This window comes from Oryctolagus cuniculus, chromosome 1, assembly GCF_964237555.1.
Source record: "Oryctolagus cuniculus chromosome 1, mOryCun1.1, whole genome shotgun sequence".
NCBI classification, from domain to species: domain Eukaryota; kingdom Metazoa; phylum Chordata; class Mammalia; order Lagomorpha; family Leporidae; genus Oryctolagus; species Oryctolagus cuniculus.
In genome coordinates this window covers 159,683,147-159,702,032 of record NC_091432.1, presented here as the reverse complement: position 1 = coordinate 159,702,032, position 18,886 = coordinate 159,683,147, and the positions used below count along the sequence as shown (strand labels likewise).

General features: G+C 40.7%; 1 protein-coding gene across 20 annotated transcripts in view; it reads right to left on the bottom strand.

Annotated features, from left to right (window-relative positions):
- Positions 1-18,886, bottom strand: part of TRPM3 (transient receptor potential cation channel subfamily M member 3) — a 1,025,749-nt gene that overhangs the window by 210,439 nt on the left and 796,424 nt on the right. The window lies entirely within an intron of this gene.

Here is an 18,886-nt window from a genome sequence, read left to right as displayed (position 1 = left end):
AAGAGAGAGCAGATATTAAAAACAAGCTTTCCTATTAAGCCACTTTGTCCAGGGTCAATCCTGTGCCAAGGAAGGGGGTAGCCATTTCTTTTTTCTTTCCTACTGTATCTCTTGGTTTCTTGTTTGGAGACTCATCACAGAAGATGAGAATTTTACTAAATGATATTACTTTATGAGCAAATGGTTTCTGATTTGTAAATAGATCCTTGGATGATAGCCCATGTGTTAGCTGATGATTTCCTTAAATGCATGATTGACTATTTAGTATGAAAGAGATTACCACAACAAAAGCTGCTAATGAGGAATATGGAGATTCCCACACTTGAAAATTGCTCATAGAATGTTCAATATTTATCCAGATGTGGTATAATAGTATTCTGAGGGTTATGAGGAGGTTCAGGCAGCATTTATAGCGTCTATGATTCTTAGTTGCTGCCATGGAGAGTTGCCTCCTGCACTGGTACTTAACTCTTCAGAGTTATGGATACTGGGGCAGGGCAGGGTGGAAGGTGGATCTGAGGATTGTAGACATTCTTCTCTTAGCAAGCACGTACACTCAGAATCTTTCATATATCTGCAGAGGGTTCCCTGATCTCCCTAAACGCTGTGGGTTGTTCATGGACTTTAAGCTAAGAACTGCTGATCTGTTGGAGAGAAAACAGTGGTCTTTGTGTAAGTGGAAAAGTCCTATTTGGAAGGAGGCTATGGGCTAGGGCTAGAGAATTCATCCTGGTGCTTGTAGGGCTTAGTCCTTCTACTATCTGAAAGAAGATTGATGGACTTGCTTATTTCTCACACAATGCAAATAAGACTATTGGAGAATCTGTGCTCTGTCTCTTCATATGTAGGAAACTAATCAAGGATTTATAGGGCTGTTGAGGCTAAAGATAGGACACCTACAAAATCCTTACCTAATGGAGGATTTAGAAAACACCCATTTGTTCTCATTGAATTGTACCACCTTTATTTATATAGAAAGATATTGAGTACATAAGGGGACACAAAGACGTGTGAGACCTGCTCTTTTGTCTCACGTTGAGTGTTCTTTTGTAGGATAACATAGGCTTCAAAGAGGATGTTCTGGGACTCATTTTGCTTATGTCCAAATCCATGTTTGTCCCTCTTAGCTATGCAACCCTGGGAAATTACTCTACCTTTGTTCTGCCATCTGTAAAATCCTAGTAACTCATGGGCGACTATATAACTGTTAGTCCCTGTTGGGATACTGTTGAAAGTGGAGGAGTGCTACTGACAGTCGTGCTGGGCCCCAAGCACCTTCTGGTCTGTCTCAGGCAAACGAGACACAGGCTCACTCCAGTATGGAGGCAGTCTCCTATGGATTCAATGAGGCAATGTGTAGGACATTGCATTTTGTCTGGGACTGAGTAAATGTTATTTGATGTGATTAGTGTTATGGATACTTACAGGGGAAAAATGGTTTTTGGATCCAGAGGAGGGAAAGGTAATTACTTATTAAAATCCAACATTTATTTATTCTTGAAAGGCTTTTGGTTCCAACTAGAAAAAGAAGCAAGATTGAAACTCCTGCAAACCAATGCTTTTGTGACACTGTTTCTCCCAGTGCCATGAACCTGTTCTGGTCCTGGCTTCCTGTGAATCTTAGTGCCCTATCTTTAATTCCCTTACAAAATTTTCTTGAGTTCCTTATAGTGGTCTCTAACCTGGCATATTTAACTCCAGCTTGTATCATTTTCCTCTTATTCTTTCAAGTTTTTATGTTTTTTGGATTTTTAAAAATAAATAAATTTCTAAAATATTTCAACCTGTTAGTCATTAAAACCACATTTTTAGTAACATCAAAAAAATCACTGAATTATTAAGTGAAAATATCCAGAACATAAAAATATATGTAAACAATTTCTTCAACTATGTAGAAATGCATAGAAACATTAAAAATATGCAAATATATAATCATAGTTATTTAACTTTCTTACCTGTTTTCTAGATTTCCATATTTAAGATGTTTATAATTTAAAAAACAAGGCAAATTATTATTATTGTTTGCAGAAGCTCTGGGCTCATCCCAGCTCTGCTGCTTGTGTACATTTAGGCAACTCTCTCAATATCTTTGAGTCTGGGATCACCAGGAATAATACTCACAGAGTAACAGCTGCCCTATCTACCACAGGAAGTTGCTTGGATGAGCAAACCTTTGGGCTAATTGTCATTGCATACATATATTACAGTATCCCTAAGTCAATTGTCATTTCTGGGTTTCTGTATTGCTCAGTGGAACCATGATCCTGGTTCAACATCTTTCCTCAGCCACCCCACCAATCAACTCCCAATTCCTTTACAGGGAAGTTATTCTTTGCTGTGGGTTTATGAGATGAGGCCAGGAAGGAGGCAGTCTTTACATTCAGTGTGTAGAGCGGATACAGGTGGAGGGTTCTAGATTGAGGACATTCTAACACACAAAATATTGTGAGCAAAGTTGTAAAGGTAGGACATTTTAATTTGTTTAGAAAATTCAACTAGAGGACAGAGATTACTCCTCATAGTGGCTGGAAGGGTGGACGAGGTCCATGTCATGGAGGGCCTTGAATGTCAGGTTACAGAACTGAAACTTAACTCCAAAATTGAGTTCTTTGCAGCCTACAGCCACTCTTTTACAGGCTGACAGTCCCTTATCTGAAATGCTTGAGTTCTGAAGTGTTTCAGAACTGCAATTTCTTCCAGATTTTGGAAAATTTGCGTATACTCATCTATCATAAATATCTTGAGGATGAAATATCTAAAGATGAAATTTATAGTTTATGCACACCCTACACATATGACCTGAATATAATGACATGGTATTTTCAGTATGCCTGCCTTTTAGCTGCAACTGATAACAGGAAGTCAAATATGAAATTTTCCACTTGTGACATCATGTCAGTGCTCAAAACTTCAGAATTTGGAGCATTTTAGATTTTTGATTTTTAGGTGATAGAGGCTCAACCTGAACAATGTTCACTTTTTGGCTGTATCTATAGACCAACAGTATGGTGAAATCCATTTCTTTATGTTGAGTCTTTTTAAAACTTCTATTTATTTAGGCTTAAGAGCCCTGGTGTGTGTTTTATTATAATTATTTCCTATGTACATGCAAATGGAAACACAAGTCTGAAAACAGGAATTTACACCCCCCCCCCCTAAAATTATCTCCTAAATATCTGTGGTGCCATCTGTGAGTTTGCTGTTTAAAAGGAGCCCTTCAGCAGTCACATGAGAGCTGTGGTGGCCAGACTGATGGGGGCGAGGCCAGGTGGAGGGGAACAGCTGAGGTAGGCATGGGGAGCTCCTGCCCTAGGGAGGAGGAGTGGGAATGCAGAGTGGAGGCAGGATGGCCAGGAATCCCTCCTGTCTCTAGGAATATCTCTGTAGCACTGGAACTCAAACCTCCAGTGGTCTTGTCATTTAGTAGGTCAGCTCTTAATAGGAGTAAAGTCACACAGTTCTATGTTTTCAAGGGTACCACTTATATGTATTGAATTATTTTCCTCAGTAAAAGAGAGTGCTTTCCATGTTTTATCATTTCCTCTACTGACCGATATTTTTGATGACTATGACTAAAAAAGAGGCACTAAAATTCTGCTCATTTGCGTTGCTGATGAGAAAAACTTGGAGGCCTGCATAGTGGGCATTTGCTTTCCACTTTTGTCATCTTCTCCAATCTGTGTCACTGCTCGGCTTAGGTGGAAAAAAGACATATTCTTGCTCCATCTTGTGCAGTTTGAATGGCACAAGAAATGAGACAAAACTTTGTATATTTTAAGGCCTTATTATACATTGTATATCGTAAAATGAAAGGTGTCATTACTACTGGTTGTCAAGGCAAGAAATTGTGTAAATGACATTTCCTTCAAATTTGTTTTTTAAAAAAGATTTATACTTTTTAAAAGAGAGAAAGAGAGAGGGAAATAGAGAGAGAGAAAGAGAGGGAGGGGGGGAGGGGGAGAGAGAGAGAGAGAGAGAAAAGAATCTTCCAACAGCTGGCCCTGCCTAAATGGCCACAACAGCCTGGGCTGGGCCAAGCTGAAGCCAGGAGCCTGGAACTCCATCCAGGTCTCCCACCTGGGCAGCAGGGGCCCAAGCACTTGAGCCATCTTCTGTCAGCTTCCCAGGTACATTAGTAGGGAGCTAGAATAGAGGTGGACCAAACTGGTACTCCAATAGGGGGTGACAGCATTGCAGGTGCCCCCTTAACCTGTTGTGCCACAATGCTGCCCCAAAATTTCTTTTTATTACAATGAATATTTTGGGAGAAGACCATGGGGTTATCTGGACACTGTGCTTGCATTTTATTTATAGGAACATAATTCCTGGTGCCCACTGACAGAAGGCATTCCAGGAGTGGCAAGTGACAAGGTCTTTTCCTTCTAGGAATTTCAAAGTCTAATGCATACTCATACAGATTATTACAGGCATGAATCCTAATGTGAAATGACTTTTAACCTGGTGATGCCTGGCCTTCAGGATATGGAATTAGCTGACATATGGTAGAAAGAGCCTAGAACTTGCTCAAAGATGTTCTTGGTTTCTTTCTAGGGCTGCCACTAAGTAAGTGACCCTGGGCCCGTTTCACTCAGTATCTTTGAGTCTTGGTTTCCCTGTGAAAACATATTGACATCAGCAAGGCTGATCTTACTTTTGACATTATTTTAAAAGGTATATTTATTTGAAAGTCAGAGTTACAGAGAACGATGGAGGGAGAGAGAGACTGTCCATCTACTAGCTCACTCACCAGATGGCCTCAACAGTTAGTGTTGAGCCAAGCTCCAGCTAGGAGCCAGGAGCTTCATTAGGGTCTCCCACACAGGTACAGAGGTCCAAACACTTGAGCCTTCTTCTACTGCTTTTCCCAGGCCATTAGCAGGAAGCTGGATTGGAAGTGGGGCAGCCCAGACATGAACCTGCACCCATATGGGATGCTGACACTGCAGGCAGCAGCCTCACCCACTATGCCACAGTGCTGGCCCGAGCAAGGTTGATTTTAATATCAGCATCATGTGAAATCTATTCTGTTAAACATAAATATTATATAGACATCATCAATTATAATAAAAATATTTATTGACTGCTTATGATGTTCTCTGCATATATTAACTCATTTCATGCTTATAATTAATCTCATAATGTAAATACTATCTCAATTTTTGGGGGGATAAGATTAAAGCATCTGGAGATTAAATAACTTGCCAGTGTTTTACTAAGTCAATTTGAAAGGTTTTACAAAAAATGGAATTTAAAAATAAGCTACTTTTGGTGTAAAAATTTGAAATCCTCATGTGTTTTTTTTATGTTTATTTTTCATGAAGTGTTTGAAAATTTCTCATGTTTACTGGCAGATCTGGATTTGAAGCAGGAAGCTGCTATGGCTTGCATCATCCCTATCCTCAGAACAGTGATAGTCTAATCATCTAGAAGAGTTTTCAAAGAGACCCCAAATTGAGCAGCTGGGAAACATTATTAAGGGAGCAATGCTGCTTTGCCCCCCTCCATAGTAAACACTTATAATTTTATGTTGTTTTGGCATCCATTTTTTTAAGGTTTACTTATTTATTTGAAAGGCAGAGTTACAAAGGGAAAGGCAGAGAGAAAGGTCTTCCATCTGCTGGTTCACTCCCCAAATGACCACAACAGCCAGAGCTGGGCTGATCTGAAGCCAGGACCCAGGAGTTTCTCCCGGGTTTCCCACGTGGGTGCTAGGGGCCCAATCACTTGGGCCATTCTCTACTGCTTTCCTAGGCCATAGCAGAGAGCTGGATCGGAAGTGGAACTTGTGCCCATATAGGATGCTAGCACTGCAGGTGGCGGCTTTACCAAGCCACAGCGCCGACTCCTTGGAACCCATTTTGATTCAAGGTCAGCTTTCTTATGCTGGAAGCAGGGCTCAGTCACTCTTGACACAGTTTCTGTACTCCACCAGTCCCAAACGGATCACACGGCATTCTGGCCCCACTGCTCTCTTGCTGCTTCCTGAATGGAACATCCGGGCATTGACCCAAGAAATTAAAGAGACGCACATCCTATTCCCTATAAAAGGCTGTGCTGCCTTGCCTGTGTGCGGCTTCCTGTGCCTGACCTGGGTTGGAGGGTAGCTCCCAGGACTTCTTCCAGTGCCTAGTCCATACGGAATGTGAATAAAGTCTTTGAATTTGTTTCCAGCTCTTGTTGGGTACTGGGTTTGAACTACGCCTTGCATTGGAAGAACCAGAGGCTTTCGGGACACCATGGAGAACACAAGCTCAGGCTCCTAGCCCTGGCCAGAGGACATGGGCCAACAGGAGCCCGGAGAACATTTGCAGGTATAAACAAGTCTTCCGGGTTGTGGGCTGGACATCTAGGCATTAGGTCATCTTCCAGGTGAAGGGGTCCTGTGAACCCACACTCAACACTCATGCTAGTCTCCCTTCACTTCCCCATAGGGCAGGGATGCTAGGTGCTCAGAACTAGAACCCCAGCTGAACTGAGGGTTCTCGAAACACTCTCTTTCCACCATTTCATTTAAAAGGTTCCAATTTGAAGCATGTTAAGATGATTTTGGGCTCTTTGCTGTGCACCTGGTTTCTTGTGTGTGCACTCATCTTCTCGGGGCTAGTTACTACTTTTTTTTTTTTTCTTGCGGCTGGGGAAGGGAAAGTCTTCACTTTCCCTGTTTTCCGTTCTTGGACAGACCTTTTGTAGAGCAGGTAGATGAATTCCTGCCATCTTTCTGTCACCATGATTACCTCAATCCTCATCAAAATTCTCTGAGGGGCCAGATATCATACATCAACTACCCTCAATTCCACTCAGCTGTGTGGAATTACTTCCCAACTGAGTCAGAAAAAAGAGAGAGCAAGCAAGCGAGAGAACAATCTGGGTGAGTCACCTTTGGCACACCCTTAACCCTGAAGAACCAAACAGAGCTCTCTGGCCACACCCATCACAGCCTCTAAGGATTCATCAAAAGCAGACAGTCCACTTAACCTAGAGTCACAGTATAACGAGAAGAAACTAAAGAATATCTCCAATATGCCACACAACAAGCACAGAAACTGAGGTAACAAGAACAAGGAAGACACTATGACGCCCCCAAATGAAATAGACACCCAAATTCAAGATTATGAAGATGATGAGATAGAATAAATGCAAGAAGCAGATCTCAAAAAATTCATAAGAACATTAAGAAGTTCTCAGAAACAAATTCTTGAACTACAGAAATCCTTAATGTACAAGATAGAACATCTCTCTCGTGAAAATGAAATATTAAGGAGGAATCAAAATGAAATGAAACAACTAGTAGAACATGAAACTGTGATAGTGACAAGAAATCATAATGAAATGAAGAACTCAATTGATCAAATTACAAACACATTAGAGAGCCTTAAAAACAGAATGAGTGAAGCAGAGAATATCAGACTTAGAAGACAGAGAACAGGAAAATATGCAGTCAAACCAAAGAAAAGAAGAGGGAATTAGAAATCTAAAAAATATTGTTGGGAATCTTCAGGATACTATTAAAAAATCCAACATTCAGGTTCTAGGAGTTCCTGAAGGCATGGAGAGGGAGAAAGGATTAGAAGGCCTTTTTAGTGAGATACTAGCAGAAAATTTCCCAGGTTTGGAGAAGGACAGAGACATCCTAGTATAGGAAGCTCATAAAACCCCTAATAAACATGACCAAAAGATTCTCACCACATCACGTTGTAATTAAACTCACCGAAGTGAAACATAAAGAAAAGATCCTAAAATGTGCAAGAGAGAAACGTCAGATTACTCTCAGAGGATCTCCAATTAGACTCACAGCAGACTTCTCATCAGAAACCCTACAAGCTAGGAGGGAATGGCGAGATATAGCCCAGGTACTAAGAGAGAAAAACTGCCAGCCCAGAATATTATATCCTGCAAAGCTCTCATTTGTGAATGAAGGTGAAATAAAGAACTTTTATAACAAACAGAAATTGAAAGAATGTGTCACCACTTGTCCAGCCCTGCAAAACACGCAGAAACACAGAAACACGGTCATCAATACGAAAGAAGGTAAAGGAAGGAAACCTCACAGAAAAAGATCACAGGAAGTTCAAAACATATATTAGAAAATATCTTTGGCAAATGGCAGGGCAAAGTTACTACTTATCATTAGTCACATTGCATGTTAATGGCTTGAACTGTCCAGTTAAAAGACACCGATTGGCTGACTGGCTTAAGGAACAAAACCCATCTATTTGCTGCTTACAAGAAACACATCTTTCCAACAAAGATCATACAGACTGAAAGTGAAAGGCTGGAAAAAGATATACCATGCCAACAGAAATGAAAAAAGAACGGGCGTAGCCATCTTAATATCGGACAACATAAACTTTACCACAAAAACTGTTAGGAGAGACAAAGAGGGGCACTATATAATGATCAAGGGATCAAATCAACAGGAAGATATAACGATTATCAATGTATATGTACCTAATTACAGGGCACCGGTTTATTTAAAATGTATGTTAAGGGACATAAAGGGAGACTTAGACCCCAATACAATAGTACTGGGGCACTTCAATACTCCACTCTCAGAAATAGACCGATCAACAGGACAGAAGATCAACAAGGAGACAGTAGATTTAAATGACACTATAGCCCAAATGGATCTAACAGATATCTACAGAACTTTTCATCCTACACAGAAAGCATTTACATTCTTCTCAGCAGTACATGGAACCTTCTCTAGGATTGACCACATACTAGGCCATAAAGCAAGTCTCAGCAAATTCAACAGAATTAGAATCATACCATGCAGCTTCTCAGACTATAAAGGAATGAAGTTGGAAATTAGCAACTCAGGAATCCCTAGAGCATATGGAAACACATGGAGATTGAACAACATGCTCCTGAATGAACAATGGGTCATAGAAGAAATTAAGAGAAATCAAAAATTTTCTGGAAGTAAATGAGGATAACAGTACAACATACCAAAAAAAATGGGATACAGCAAAAGCAGTGTTAAGAGGAAAGTTTATATCAATAGGTGCCAACAACAAGAAATTGGAAAGGCACCAAATAGATGAGCTTTCAATGCATCTCATGGATCTAGAAAAACTGCAGCAAACCGACCCAAATCTAGTAGGAGAAGAGAAATAACTATAATCTGTCGCTCCCCCTCTTTGCAGAGGAACAACACTAGACCCTGCACTGTTCTTTCGTCTGCTCGGCACTTCCCGGGTTTGCTGCTGGTTCTTCCCGGGTTGGCTGCCGTCCTTCCACCTCTGTGGAAGGGCGGTGCCCACTGCCACTTTCCCCACTTCTGCGGGGGAGCGGCACACCGCCGGGCGGGCTCTATTGGGGGCTGCTCAGGTGTTATCCGGATGTTCCCTTTAGATGTTCCTGGTGCATGTTGTCTCTCTCTTCCTTTATAGTCCTCTTCCACCAATCCCAACTCTGCTACCCATACGCCGAGTACGCTGCTCTCCTCCAATCAGGAGCAGGATCAGCTCCTGCAGGTTATTGGTCGAACTGGAGGCAGCTGTGTAAAAGTTGTTTACTCCTTTCCCAGCGCCATATTGTGGGAGAGCAGATGCATAGAATAAGTCTTAATTCCAGTAACTTAGTCTAGTTCGAGTTGCTCATCACAAAAATCATAGAAGAAATCAACAGGATTGAATCCAAAAAAAATTACAAAAAAATCAGCCAAACGAGGAGCTGGTTTTTTGAAAAAATAAACAAAATTGACACTCCACTGGCCCAACTAACTAAAAAAAGAAGAGAAAAGACCCAAATCATTAAAATCAGAGAAGAAAAAGGAAAAATAACAACAGACACCACAGAAATAAAAAGAATCATCAGAAATTACTATAAGGACCTGTATGCCAGCAAACAGGGAAACCTATCAGAAATGGATAGATTCCTGGACACATGCAACCTACCTAAATTGAACCAGGAAGACATCGAAAACCTAAACAGACCCATAACTGAGACAGATATTGAAACAGTAATAAAAGCCCTCCCAACAAAGAAAAACCCAGGTCCAGATGCATTCACTGCTGAATTCTACCAGACATTTAAAGAAGAACTAACTCCAATTCTTCTCAAACTATTCAGAACAATCGAAGAAGAGGGAATCCTCCCAAATTCTTTCTATGAAGCCAGCATCACCTTAATTCCTAAGCCGGAAAAAGATGCAGCACTGAAAGAGAATTACAGACCAATATCCCTGATGAACATAGATGCAAAAATCCTCAATAAAATTCTCGCCAATAGAATGCAACAACACATCAGAAAGATCATCCACCCAGACCAAGTGGGATTTATCCCTGGTATGCAGGGATGGTTTAATGTACACAAAACAATCAATGTGATATACCACATTAACACACTGCAGAAGAAAAACCATATGATTATCTCAATAGACGCCGAGAAGGCATTTGATAAAATACAACACCCTTTCATGTTGAAAACTCTAAGCAAACTGGGTATGGGAGGAACATTCCTCAATACAGTCAAAGCAATTTATGAAAAACCTTTGGCCAGCATCTTATTGAATGGGGAAAAGTTGGAAGCATTTCCACTGAGATCTGGTACCAGACAGGGATGCCCACTCTCACCACTGCTATTCAATATAGTTCTGGAAGCTCTGCCAGAGCTATTAGGTAAGAAAAAGAAATTAAAGGGATACAAATTGGGAAGGAAGAACTCAAACTATCCCTCTTTGCAGATGATATGATTCTTTATTTAGGGGACCCAAAGAACTCTACTAAGAGACTATTGGAACTCATAGAAGAGTTTGGCAAAGTAGCAGGATATAAAATCAATGCACAAAAATCAACAGCCTTTGTATATACAGGCAATGCCAAGGCTGAGGAAGAACTGCTAAGATCAATCCCATTCACAATAGCCACAAAAACAATCAAATACCTTGGAATAAACTTAACCAAGGACATTAAAGATCTCTACAATGAAAATTACAAAACCTTAAAGAAAGAAATAGAAGAGGATACCAAAAAATGGAAAAATCTTCCATGCTCATGGATTGGAAGAATCAATATCATCAAAATGTCCATTCTCCCAAAAGCAATTTATAGATTCAATTCAATACCAATCAAGATACCGAAGACCTTCTTCTCAGATCTGGAAAAAAATGATGCTGAAATTCATAAGGAGACACAGGAGAACTCGAATAGCTAAAGCAATCTTGTACAACAAAAACGAAGCCGGAGGCATCACAATACCAGATTTCAGGACATACTACAGGGCAGTTGTAATCAAAACAGCATGGTACTGGTACAGAAACAGATGGATAGACCAATGGAACAGAATAGAAACACCAGAAATCAACCCAAACATCTACAGCCAACTTATATTTGATCAAGGATCCAAAACCAATCCCTGGAGTAAGGACAGTCTATTCAATAAATGGTGCTGGGAAAATTGGATTTCCACGTGCAGAATCATGAAGCAAGACCCCTGCCTTACACCTTACACACAAATCCACTCAACATGGATTGAAGACCTAAATCTACAAACCGACACCATCAAATTATTAGAGAGCATTGGAGAAACCCTGCAAGATATTGGCACCAGCAAAGACTTCCTGGAAAATACCCCAGAAGCACAGGCAGTCAAAGCCAAAATTAACATTTGGGATTGCATCAAATTGAGAAGTTTCTGTACTTCAAAAGAAACAGTCAGGAAAGTGAAGAGGCAACCAACAGAATGGGAAAAAATATTTGCAAACTACGCAACAGATAAAGGATTGATAACCAGAATCTACAATGAGATCAAGAAACTCCACAACATCAAAACAAACAACCCACTTAAGAGATGGGCCAAGGACCTCAATAGACATTTTTCAAAAGAGGAAATCCAAATGGCCAACAGACACATGAAAAAATGTTCAAGATCACTAGCAACCAGGGAAATGCAAATCAAAACCACAATGAGATTTCACCTCACCCCAGTTAGAATGGCTCACATTCAGAAATCTACCAACAATAGATGCTGGAGAGGATGTGGGGAAAAAGGGACACTAACTCACTGTTGGTGGGAATGCAAACTGGTGAAGCCACTATGGAAGTCAGTGTGGAGATTCCTCAGAAACCTGAATATAACCCTACCATTCAACCCAGCCATACCACTCCTTGGAATTTACCCAAAGGAAATGAAATTGGCAAACAAACAAGCTGTCTTCACATTAATGTTTATTGCAGCTCAATTCACAATAGCTAAGATCTGGAAACAACCCAAATGCCCATCAACAGTAGACTGGATAAAGAAATTATGGGACATGTACTCTATAGAATATTATACAGCAGTCAAAAACAATGAAACCCAGTCATTTGCAACAAGATGGAGAATCTGGAAAACATCAGTGAACTAAGCCAGTCCCAAAGGGACAAATATCATATGGTCTCCCTGATCGATAGGCGACAACTAACTGAGCACCAAAGGGGAAACCTGTTGAAGTGAAATGGACACTATGAGAAACAGTGACTTGATCAGCTCTTGGCCTGACTGTTGATGTACAATGTAATACTTTATCCATGTTAGTATTTTTTTTTGTTCTAGTACTATTGGTTGAACTCTGTAATTAAGAAACAATTATTCTTAGGTGTTTAAATTTCAACTGAAAAGTGATCCCTGTTAGGAATTTGGAAAGCATTATGCTGAGTGAAATAAGCCAGTCCCAAAGGGACAAATATCATATGTTCTCCCTGATCGGTGACAACTAACTGAGCACCAAAAAGGAAACCTGTTAAAGTGAAATGAACACTATGAGAAACGGTGACTTGATCAGCCCTCACCCTGACTGTTGATGAACAACTTAATATGTTATCCCTGTTTGTATTTTTTTTTGTTTGTTCTACTTAATACTTTTGGTTGAATACTGTAATCAATACACAGTTATTCTTAAGTGTTGAAACTTAACTGAAAAGTTATTGCTGGTAAATGTAAGAGTGGGAACCAGAGAGGGAAGAGATGTGCAATTCGGGACATGCTCAAGCTGACTTGCCCCAAACGGTAGAGTCAGAAACATACCAGGAGATTCCAATTGAATCCCATCAAGGTGGCATGTACCAATGCCATCTCACTAGTCCAAGTGATCAATTTCTGTTCACAATTCATCATAATGATAGGACTAAGTGCCAAAGGGATCACATAAACAAGAATAGTGTCTGCAAATACTAGCTGATAGAATCAAAAAGGGAGAGAACGATCCAACATGGGAAGCGAGATACACAGCAGACCCATAGAATGGCAGATGTCCTAAACAGCACTCTGGCCTCAGAATCAGCCCTTAAGGCATGCGGATCTGGCTGAAAAGCTCATGAGAGTATTTCAGGCATGGAAAGCCAAGATACTCTGGCAAAAAAAAAAAGATGATCTAAATGAAAGATCTCCACGAGTGAGATCCCAGTGGAAAGAACAGGTCATCAAAGAAGGAGGGACCTTTCTCTGAAGGGAGGAGAGAACTTCCATACTGACTACGACCTTGCCTAAATATGGTCAGAGTCGGTGAACTCAAAAGGCTTCCATAGCCTTGGCAACTCATGACAAGAGCCTAGGGTGATTACTGGTGCCATAAACAAGAGTGTTAATTTGTTAAGTCAACAACAGGAGTCACTGTGCACTTACTCCGCATGTAGGATCTCTGTCCTTAATGTGCTGTACATTGTGATTTAATGCTATAACTAGTACTCAAACAGTATTTTTCACTTTGTGTTTCTATGTGGGTGCAAACTGTCGAAATCTTCACTTAATATATGCTAAGCTGATCTCCTGTATATAAAGAGAATCGAAAATGAATCTTGATGTGAATGGAAGGGGAGAGGGAGCGGGAAGTGGAGGTTTGTGGGTGGGAGGGAAGTTATGGGGGGGGGGGAATGCCATTGTACTCCATAAGCTGTACTTTGGAAATTTATATTCATTAAATAAAAGTTAAAAAAAAAAGAAAAAAGAAGATGATTTTGGGTAAAATCAGAAAGGCATTGAGGTGCAATGTAGTGTTTATCTCAAAGATCATTTCTCTGTCTCTCCAAAGATATGTTGGAGAGAACTATTTTTCCAAACCTTCAGCCATTTGGCCCAAAAGGTCCTTTCTCAGCTGTAAAATGTTGTTGCCCTTGTGACCATCAGGGGGTTTGCTGAGCAAGTTTGGTCACTGGTGATAGGCAGGTGTTGAATGCAATTTGTAGAGAACTGTGAGTTTGGACACCTGGGCCTGATGGAGCAAACTGGTAGGGTTTAATCACAGTAACTGAACTTTGGTTGTTTGCAGGAGGCCCTGTAGTCAATTAACTAATTAAACTGTAACCAACAAGTGACTCAAGCTGCAACAAATTGACTAGCAGATTGACTAAACTGTAGCCAATTAAGTTGTTCTTTATGTCTTCTGTTTTTCTATAAATGCTGTCTGATCACATTATTGGCTGGCTTTCTCAGAGACTGTTTTGGCCTGGGGAACTGCCTGATGGCTAAAAAAAAAGTTACTTTTTTTTTTCCCCAGTAAACTCTACTTCATTGAATAGGTCTAAGCAGTTTTATCGTTTAAGCACATTTGGCGTGGTTTATAGGGTGTGAAGCAGAGCTCCAGAGACCCCAGGAGCATTAGGCAATGAGGCGTAGTTACCCCTGAGCCTGTTAGGGCCCCTTTTCCTTACAGCATTTGGAAGTCATGAGTTAAATTCTGTCAGATTTCAGAGCTCCACGGGTTTGTGCCATGAGCAGATTCTTAATCTGAATTGGTTTTGGAAGTCATAGTGGAAACCAAAGAGTACTGTCGTGAGGCCTTGGGATCTGACTGGGTTCCTTGCAGCGGTCCAATTCCCAGAGTTACTAGTTCATGTGCATTCAGGGTCTAGAACTCTTTTCTGGCTCTTCCACAATTAGTTTCTCCTGCAACAGATTGCATAACCTTGGGGTGGGTCCTGACATTGGGTTTGTCCTTAGTAAGGCATAGGACCTTTTAGGGGTTTGTGGATCACACAGAAAACTGGACTGGGCCCAGTGTCTGGAATTCTTTCATGCCGAATTCCAGCCAATTTCCTGCACAAGAATTCATTGTACGACCCTTCCTTTATTTTGAGAAAAATAAGTGAACCTTACTAGACCTAACAAGGAATTTTGGTGGCCACCATGAAGTTTTCATTTGGGCTGCTTTTGGAGCGTGAAGATCAAGAACCTCACAGAAATGCCGGGATACATTTTTAAATTAGTGCACAGAGTTTTGAAAAGACTAAATGAGGGGAATAGAAGTATTTTTTTTCAATGAAGTTGAGCACTTAGAATGCTTTGTGCTGCTTCTTTAACCCCTCTGATGCCTTGATTCAAATTTTAAGATTAGATCAATAATGAAAGGCATCCTAGTCTGGCATGGGAGACTTTTGTATGCCCTCTTCATTCCTGGGACTAACTAGCAGAAAGAATATGGGTGGGTTGGGATGCTGCCTTTTTTGTGGCTTTTTTAGTTTTTAAAATATTAAATTGAAAGGCAGAGAGTGGGACACAGAGAACTCCCATCTATGGGTTCACTCCCGAAATTCCCACAATGGACTGGGCCTGGGCAGGGCCGAAGTTGGGACCTGGGAACTCAACCCAGGCTTCCACATGGCTGGTGGCATCTCAGTTCCTTAAGCCAGGAACTGGAGCCACAAATTGATCCCAGGCACTCCAACATGTGACACAGGCATCTTACTGGCTGGATGAAATGCCCACCCCTCTTGTTTGCCATTTTGAGACCTAGTTTTAGTGAAGGAAACTTACACACGTGGACAAAGTCTCTGTGTGTGGAAGTGTCTCCCTTTGGGTACTGGGAAGAGAAGAGGTCCTGATTCACAGGACACTTGCAATGGAGAAGGCAGAGATTGGAATCTGTATTCATAATCCTTGCTTCTGAGGATTTTCTCTCAACTGGGCTTCCTCCTTATATCTTTGTGTTGGCAGGTGAAGGTACTAGGGCTGAAATCTTACTGCAATAAACACAGCTGGCCATCATTTAGAGCAACAATCAGGCTGATCCATCAAGACAAGGGCAACAATCCTTTAACTCAACCCCCTTGCTGAAATGAATGAAATGTTGGGATGGGGTGAGAGGTGTGAGGAAAAACATCCTAAATGTGTTTTGGGGAGAGATGCCTGGGTCCCTGGAAGAACAGGACGTGGTTTGTGATGAGGTCTGCCTGGGTGTGCAGAGTTGCCTCCCCTTTCTAGCTCCAACTTCTCATTAAGTTTGTTTTCAGGAGACCAACAGTTCAGTGCCTTCGTTGAAGCTGTCTTTAAGTAAATTGAGGGAAACTTAGGCTTCTATTTTGCTGCTTTGTTTGTTTTCAGATTCTGTCTTAATCAGTATACTACAGCAGTATATTTTGGAGCAGTAATTCCTGAACTCCTTCAATGCTAGTTTTCTTTAGTAAGCAATTTAAGCCTAGATTTTGCTAACAGGTCAGCAGGCAAATGTATGTGGGATGGAAGTTTGTGGATGAACTTGTCATAGTTGGAGGCATCTTTCAGTTGGCTGAAATCTTGGAGTTAAGTGCTGAATTAAGCAATAGATACTTAAGAAATGTAATTTATAAATAAGTTAAAATAGGGAAACTTGTTCTTGAAACCATTGTGATTTTGTTGTGTAGTGGAGGAGAAGAGTCTAAGGATAAATGTGGTTCTGACTAGTGGGAGACTTGGTCTTTTGACTTAGAACTAATTTTGGAGCATTCCAGAAAGGAGTATAAAAGAGGTATTAAGCTATTAGTTTTATTTGATTTATTAAATTATTTGGAAGACTCTGTCAAATAATGCTCAATCAAGTTACGTTTGCATACATTTATATTATTGAAATGTTTCAAAATTGTATGAAGTTCATGGAATCTAATAGTTCTTGGATATGCTACAAGTCATAATTCTGGTTGTTATTTTAAAATGTTGTTAAGCAAACAGAGGAGATCAAATTTGTCAATTGTAGTGAACTGTTATTAGATCTTTACCCATGGCCATTCTGGTTTGTTTGCTTGTTTGTTTTTAAGATTTATTTATCTGAAAGGCAGAGTTACAGAGAGGGGTGAAGAGAAATTGATCATCCACTGGCTGATTTACTCTCCAAATGGTAGTTGGGGCTGGGCCGGGCTGAAGCCAGGAGCCTGGAACTCTATACAGGTCTCCTATGTGAGCCCAAGCAGGAGCCCAAGCACTCAAACCATAGACACATGAGCAGGGAGTTGGATTGTAAGGGGAGCAGCCAGGACTTGAACTGGTACCTTATGGGATGCCAGCATCGCAGGTGGCAGCTTAACCTGCTGTGCCACTTTGCCAGCCCCCATTCTAAGTTTTTGATACTCAGCTGTTTTGATTTTGCTCAAAAGAAGTTTTTAACTTTTTTTAAGATAAACAAATTGCATGTTTTTCATATATCCAGATTGAGGAACTTAGTGATACTTTCCACCCTACCCTCCCTCCTGCCCATGCTCATACCCTTCCTCTCTTATTCACTTAAATTTTACAATGATCTACTTTCACTTTACTTTATACTCATAAGATTAACCCCATTCTAAGGAAAGAGTTCAACAAATAATAAAAGGAAAAACAATAGCTGTTCCTCAATGGTAGAGACAAGGGCTATGAACAATCTTTGAATCTCAAAATGTCAATTTCATCCCGATACATTAAATTTTTGGTACTCTATTAGTTACCATAAATAAGGGAGAACATATGGTATTTGTCTTTGTTGGACTGGCTTATTTCACTAAGTATAATGGTTTCCAGTTGCATCCATTTTGTCACAAAGGACAGGACTTCATTCTCAAAGGAAGTTCTTTAAAGAACTTATCACCTAGGAAGTTACATGCTTCCTTTTGACTGTACCGTGGTCATAAAAAATGTGGATGGAACCTAAACTCGAACAACGGGTCCCTGAAGTAACAGTATGCCTGGATGACCAATTTAATTAGGGTTAACTTGGAGAAAGTACAAAGGAAAGCAGAGACATGTGTGCTTATATCTAAGTAGCCCCTGTAATTAATTACAGAATAATTGTACTAATAGTTACTAGGAGCTATTCACTGTGCCAACATTCTTGGCACATGTTGAAATGCTTAACTCTCCAAGCATGGCAGGCTCACGGGGTGTCCACAATGTTCAAGAAGAGCTCCTACATGTTGCTGAGACCTCAACCCACCAAGTGACTCCAACTGTCTGCAGACTCATTATTTGAGTGTGACAAGCATTTTCTTTTCCAAGCAAGTGGTATCTTGGACCTTGCGGTTCTCCCCCAGATATAGAATCCTGTCTGCAAGCCAAAGTGGAACTCTCTTGTTTAGAAGTCACACTTTCTTAGTTTTTATGAATCTATGAAAGGATAGGTACAGAATTGGCCCTTAGCTTATGAAATGTGGTGAGTTGTAATTGGATGCCAATATAGTCTTCATATCTGCTCTCATAAAAATAAAAAATTTCCTGGCATTGGAAGGTAGTGGAATTAGGTGTCCAGAGACCTATTTGTAAGGCACAGAAAACTGTCTTCTGTGGCCTTCCCTGGTGTCTGAGGGAGATGTATCAGCTGTGGAGCCTGGGATCCTCATGTGGAAGATGGGGAGCCATGTGCAATGTGGATACTTCTTAGCTTTGCATTTGTTGGGATGCAGGGCATGCAAAACCATGTGAAACCATTCAGACCAAGCTGAATCTTTGGGTATGTTGATTTTTGTCTCACTGGGGGAAAAAGAAAATCAAAGCATAGGCTGTACTTAAAAGGAGGAAGCTCAAAATATGGTAGATCCTAGCATAGGTGAATATTATCCTGAGCTTAATGCATTTGAGCTATGCGCGTGCAATGAAGGCAGAGGTGGCATCCAGTTTGGTCTAGACTTTGGAGCTTGTTCTTCATAATCGCCAGATTAGATTGCCTCCCAGCCTTGCAACCACTTAA